The following is a 7,534-nucleotide window of genomic DNA, read 5'->3' as shown; positions in this document are numbered from 1 at the left end:
ACTTGTACAATCTATTTCAGGATGGTCGACAGTAATACAATGGTCTTTCTGATCAGAGTTGGGAACATCATGCACGATCTCGTCCACTAGAGTCATTGCTTTATCTTTTTATTGGAGCATCTGTATCATGAACAATCTTTGGTTCTCCATAATTTCTTCTTGATTGTATAATCCTTCGTATACTTCATCATTGTACCAAGCAGACATCTCACATTCCTCATCCCAACTTCTATCATCATCAATTGCATCCATGATTAAATTAATTATTTGAGAATGTATCTAAAAATAAAAAAAATAAAAAAACAAAAAATAATGAAAATAAAAATAATTAAAAATTAATACACTATTTGTAACATCCCGGAATAGGGCTTAGGAGTTTAAGGCCTAGCGAGTTGGGGTACACCAGTAGGCTTGGAGAGCTGGGGTTCGCCAACATGCCTAGTGAGCTGAGATTGATGGTTTGGGTTGAGTGTTAAAAATAGAAGTAGCCAAAAGGCAGTTATACCAAAGTTAGGAAGTCAACTTACTTTCCTTTTCACAACACCACTCATGCACGTAACTCTTTTTTTCTTCTACTATGACTAGGGCATCTTAAGAAATCAAAACACTTAGTACTTATAAATTAGTCCCTTTTCTTTAAAAATTCCATATTCTTTTAAACAACAAAACTCTCTCAAATTTCTTCATCAATTATCTTGCTGTCAAGTTTCTACGAAAACAAGAACCCAACACTTAGCGCTTAGGACTTAAGGTAAGACTCTGATTCTCTATTAGGTTAGACGTATAGAAGTAACTAAGAAATTTTGCAACAAAGGAAACTAGGTTCGCCAAAAGACTAGCATGCGTTTATGTATGAGTTTGAATGTGCTTTGGTTGTTAGTGACTTGTGTATGTTTGTAAAATTGCGAACCTAATAGAATTGTCTACAAGCAAAGACAAGGGAAAGGCGAAGCTTGTTTAAAACTTTCAGCAAACTGGTGAGTGTTCGAGGGTTGCCACTTGTATATGTGAACTATAGAGTTAATTAAGAGTTGAGGGCTTTATCCTAAGTTTCGAGAGTAAGCTTTCTCGAAAGAATCTATTTTGTGAGTGTTTTTCAATATGTGTTTTTATGAACAATAATGTGTGAGCAGTATATTATGAGCTAATAATGAATAGTATTTTGCGAGCTCTTAATGACTTACGATGTAACAACCTGTTTTTAGTGAAATTCGAACAGTGGTTTTGAGACCACAAATCTAACGTCAAAATATTTATTTTATTAATATTTTAATGTTTAAAATGTTAGTAGTGTCGTATAAAAATTTCGTTAAGAAATTTTATCGTTTGGATGCTTAATTTGATAAAAAGGATTAAATTCCATAAGGTGCAAAATTTGAGTTCTATAAGATAAAGGTTTTAAATTGCTATGAAATCAGAATATGAGTGGCCTTAAATGGTAATTAAACCATTAATAAAAGTAGTTGACAAATATGGACATCATTAATGTAATTTAAATGTTAAATTATAAGGTTAATTTAGTATATTGAAAAAAATAAGCAAAAAATAAAGTAAAGAAAGAAAGATACCATCTTTCTTCTTCTTCTCCAATCGAAAACACTAGGGCAAGACACCATTTTTGAACATTCAACATTCAACCATCTCTCTCTTGTGCATGTAAGTGCGTTTTTGTCCCGTTTTTGAATGATTTTTATGTTTTTGGAGTCGTTGTAGCTTAATCTAGCTAGCCCAGAGACTAATTTGTAAAACTTTTAAAAGTTTAGGGTTTTACCATGAATGTATATGCATTTTTATGATGTTTGATGGAAGAAAATGGATGGTTGTTGTTAGTTACACAACTTTTGTTAAGTAATTTTTGATGAAATTGTCAATTAGGGATTAAATTGAAAAAAATATAAAATATTCATGGTGAAATTCGAAATAAATGAAATGTTGGGCTAGCTAATGACCTATATGAAATTCGGCTATGGTGGGTTAATAGAAAATTTCTTGAATTTTCATTTTATGAACTAAGGACTAAATTCTAATGAATTCAAAATTATAGGGAAAAAGCATAATTCTGCCAAAATATGATTTTTGGATTGAATTGAATAGATTTATTTTGAATGAGTTGACTTTAATTATTTAGATCAAGAAAAACATTGTACGAATTTAGATCGGGGAAAGGAAAAAGTGTTGGATTAGCCGATTGTAATTCTTCGTTTGTGATTGAGCTAAGTTTGTACATTTAATTAGCATTTTATTATGCTTAATTTAAATTGTATTATGTTTTATTATGATGTTACAACTCTATGAAAATATCCAACGAAGTTTCGACGGCTTTTAGATCCCATTTGAACCTTAGGTATATATAAGATACAAATGACATGTCATTAGGGGTTACCGTGTTTTGAGTGCTGGTCCTAAATGTCCTATCGGTGGCTGAGTTTTTGACATGTGTTGCGGTTACTTGATAGGAGCAGCACCGTGTAGCTACGTTCCGACCGACAGCTTTTGTGAGCAGACCCACTTATGGCTCGAGTAGGGCATTTATATGAGAAAAGAGAAAGAAATGGTTTCGACAATATGTTAGCACACAGTGTGTGAGATTCCTGCGTATCCGACATTATTCTAGTGGTTTAATGGGTATACAAAGGGAAGGATAAACAAATATCTAGATAAGAAATGCTATGAAAGCATGAACAAGGTATGAGTCGTGGATGCTTAAAGTATGCTTAGCCATGTTTATGAATGTATAAGTGCTTATATGTTATGTACATAAAAGCTATTCTATTATGAATGTATAAATTCTAGACTGGAAACAACCTAACAACGTTAGTGAGATTCGAAGTTTCTTAGGTTTGGCCGATTATTATAGAAGGTTTGTGGAAGGGTTTTCTTTGATTGTGGCTCCATTGACCATGTTGTTGAGAAAAGGTTCCCCTTTTAAATGGACTGAAGAACATCAAGAGAGTTTTGACAAACTTAAATCCGCACTGACCCAAGTGTAACAACTCGGTTTTAGCTGAATTAGAATAGTGGTTTTGGGACCATAAATTCGAGTTAAAAAATATTTTAATATTATTTTTGGTGTCTACAGCATGATAATTTATATATGTGAAAATTTTGTGTGAAAATTTTATCGTTTGTGTGCTCGATTTTATAAAAGGACTTAATCGCGTAAAATGCAAAAGTGGCTATCCATTTGTTAAAGTGCTATATTGCTATGGATTTATAATGTGGGGTCCTTATGTTGTTATTTGACCATGGGATATTAGCATGGACTGTTATGGACATGAGTTATAATGTTTTCACATTATTTTATAAAGGTTAAAATAGTAAATTATGTGTTAAAGTGTAATTAAATAAAATTAAAACATAAAACCATGCATTATGTTCATCATCTTCGCCAAAACTTCAAAGGAAAAAGAAAGAAAATAAGCTAGCTACATTCGCCCTTGTTCCAAGCTTGATTTAAGGTTCGTTTTTGCTTAGTTTTTGATAATTTTTATGTTTTTAAGATCGTTGCTTCGTGTTTTAGCTAGCCCATGCTTTAATTTTCTGAATGGATGATGAATTTGAGATTTTTCATTGTTGATAGCTTGATGATTTTTGTGTTTGACAATGAAAATTAAATATATGTGGTTAGATTGTCAAGTTTAATTAAGTGATTTTTAGTAAAAATGCCTATTTAGGATTAAATTGTGAATTTTGTAAATTTAAGGGTTAAAATATGAAATAAATGAAAGATATGAATTTATATGAACTATATGAATATTCAACCAAGCATGGGAAATATGAAATTTTGTGTATTTTGTGATTTTATGAAATAAGGACTAAAATGTTAAAAATGTGATTTTAGGGGCTAAAGTGCAAAATGCCCTAATTATGTGTTTGTGGTTTGAATTGAATGAAATATGTTATTAAATATCCAAATTTGAATTTATATAGATCAAGAACAAAAGAAAAAAGAATTAGATCGAGGGAAGTCGAAAGTGGTCGAGTAGTCGATTCCATCCGTTCGTTTCCATACAAGGTAAGTTCATAAGTAAATAAATGTTGTTAAATTCGAATGTATATGTATTATATGTGCTGTATTTAATTATAATAAATATATGGGTATATGCCGAATTGAATTAAGCATTGGAGAACTAGTTACGAGCTTGAATCGATTGAATTATGATGTCCGAAAGCCCCGTATGAACCGTAGGAATAGTTAGGATACATATGTCACGACATAGGATTTTGGAATGAGTTATCGTGTAAGACCACGTCTGGGACATTGGCATCGATTTGAGATTTACGTGTAAGACCATGTCTAGGATATCGACATCGTATACAATTTCGTGTAAGACCCTGTTTGGGACAGTGGCATCGATACATGTAAGATCACGTTGGGACGTTGGCATTGTACGAGCTTTCTGAGTTATCTGAGTATCCTTATTGATTCCAAACGGTTCAACAAGCAATATTGAGAAATGAATGATTATGTAAAAATGTATCCGATTCAGGTACGGGTTTTTGTTTATGTAATTCAGAAATGAAAAGTGAGTATGTTTCAAATGACTATATGTGAAATACATGGCAATGAATGATGCTTATGTAGTAAGTTGAATTATATGAGAAAACTGAATGTATATAGGTTTGAAATTGTTTGTATTCGGCCTATTTGAATTGAATTGTTAATAATCTTATAATGATTTATTTGCTTATGGCTTACTAAGCTTTCTAAGCTTACTTTGTGTGTTTATTCATTCTTTTATAGATTTTGAAAGCTAGCTCTAAGGTCGGGGATCGTCTAGGATCATCGTCACACTATCGACTATTACTCGGTACTTTTGAAGTTTGAAACTATGAACATATGGCATGTATAGCCTGGTTTTTTTACATGTTTGGTTTTGAAATTTGTATATAGGTAGCCATGCGAAAATGGCTTGATTATAATGTTAAAGCTTGTTTGAATATGGCTAGGACTCAAACTTATTTTGGAAGTATGTTTCTTGGTATATATGTTTGTGATGTTTGGTTATATGAATCGACAATGAGAAATGGTATGTATGATGTATAATCGGCTTAATAGTTAGGTCATTTTGGAAGTATGAAATGTGGAATAATTTGGGTGGTGGATAATTGTACAATTTGGCGTAGTAATGACGTAATATGATGGATATGTATTTGATTGTATATTGGCTATATAAGTTCGGTTGCTAAATGATAAGTAAGGAATATGTTTCATTATTGTTTTGGTAGATTGTTTTGGTACGGATCCAAATAGTAAATGATGGTTATGATTTAGATATGTTTTGGTCATCTTTTAATGGATAGTTAAAAGTGTCAAGTTGATGTTAATATTAATATAGGTATGCGTACATGTGTGGTTGTAAATTCGGTTTCGATATTTGGTTCATTTTGGTAAACTTATGATCTTGATAATGGTGTGGCCGAACCAATGTTTAGTTAATAGGATGAAATATGAAGTTAGGTTTACTAATATATATATATGCGAATTAGGTGTACATTGGAATGTTATTTGTTTTCAAATGTTAAATGTGGCTTTTGTTTTTAGGGTAAAATGCACGCTATATATATATGCATCAATAGTATGTTCGGCCATGTTCTAATGTGACTAAAGTCACATATGTGATTGCATAATAATTAATGTAATATGGTTAGAATGATTTTATTATGTGATTGTGCAGAAGTTATGAAATGATATGTTTGATATTCAACTTATGAAATAAATTTAGTGACATATTTTCGATGTATGAAATGTAATGATATATGCTGGAATATGTTTTAAGTATACAAATGCCATTAATATTAAAGTCATGTGGTTCAAACATTTATATGTATTAAGTACATGTAACTTGGCTTTGTTGCACTTTAGTTAATTCGAATATGTGGTTATATAGATGATACTAATATGGTTGAAATTTTGAAGCATAGTTTGTATATGTATTATAAGTAATAAAGCATGATCAATTTTATCTGGTTATGTGTTCAATATTTGCAAATTTAACTAATATGATTTGGTGGATGATTGCTATTGGATTTAGAAGTTATATTGTATAGAATTTGATATAACCTTGTGTATGAAAAATGATAAATGACTATGCGGAACTGTGTTTTGTCCGGTAATGCCTTGTAACCCTAATTTGGCGGCAGATATAGGTTAGGGGTAAGTCTAGTCGATTCTAGGACTAACGTAGCACGTGTAAATCTAGCTATACATGCTATATTCTTATACTCCAATAGTGTGATGATTCCTGACATTTGAAAATGTGTTTTCATATAGTAAATGGATCTCGATCAAGCCGTAGCAGATGACGTGGAAAGTATTGCACCCACTCCCGCTCAAGGGGCAGTGCAATCTAATTCTAGACCTATTACAAGTAGCCATGTGGGAGAGGCTAAAAAAGCCTTCTTCCAAATGATGAACGAGTGGTTCACGGAGTTCGTACGAACGAATCCGGCTGCTCAACAACCTCCACCCCACCTAATCCTCCTCAGATTTCTGTTGTGCCTTCGGTTATGAATCTTGATTCTGATGAATAAGCCTCCGGCCGATAAATTCTTAAAATATAGGGCCAAAGAGTTTAGGGCCACTAATGATGAAAATGCTGAGAGAGCTGAGTTTTGGCTCGAGAACACAATCTAAGTGTTTGATGAAATGTTGTGTACTCCCGACGAATGTGTTAAATGTGCCGTTTCTTTATCGAGAGATGCAACCTATCAATGGTAGAAAACTCTGACTTCTGTTGTTCCGAAAGAACGAATTACCTGGGATTTCTCTCAATCTGAATTCTGGAAGAAATATATCAGTCAGAGATTTATTGATCAGAAACGTAAAGAATTTCTAGAGCTAAAATAGGGCCGTATGTCTGTTACGGAATATGAGCGCGAATTTGTTCGACTCAACAAATATGCCCGGGAATGTGTATCACTGAAGCAATAATGTGTAAAAGATTTGAAGACGGGTTGAATGAAGACATTAAACTGCTAGTCGGTATTCTAGAAATAAAAGAGTTCGTGGTACTAGTCGAGCGAGCATGCAAAGCTAAAGAGCTCGGGAAAGAGAAGAGAAAAGTTTATTTTGAAGCTAGAGATTCATGAAAGAGATCATCGACGTTGGTCATTTCAGTCGTCATCAAAGAAATTCCAAGATGATTTTAGTCGTTCAAATGCTACTGTCGGTTAATATAGACAGGATCGAGATAGACCACCTGTGAGTTCGAAAGCCACCTCGATTGCTAGTGTTGGTAACATTCGGTCGAACGGACCTGAGTGCAGACATTGTGGTAAACGACATCCTGGCGACTGTAGATTGAATGATCGAGCTTGTTTTAAGTATGGATCGATGGATCACTTCATTCGTGAATGCCTTGAGTTAGCAGAACAAAACACAGTACAGAATACGAGACTGAGTAACATGTCAGCTCGAGGTAGACCACCTAGAAATTCGGGTACTGGAAGTAGTAGTCAGAGAGGAACTAAAGACACAGCTGTTAGATCTGAGCCTCGCGCACCTGCCAGAGATTATGCTATTCCCGCCCGT

This window comes from Gossypium hirsutum, chromosome D09 (assembly GCF_007990345.1).
Source record: "Gossypium hirsutum isolate 1008001.06 chromosome D09, Gossypium_hirsutum_v2.1, whole genome shotgun sequence".
Taxonomy (NCBI): domain Eukaryota; kingdom Viridiplantae; phylum Streptophyta; class Magnoliopsida; order Malvales; family Malvaceae; genus Gossypium; species Gossypium hirsutum.
Note: the sequence above shows the minus strand (reverse complement) of the source record.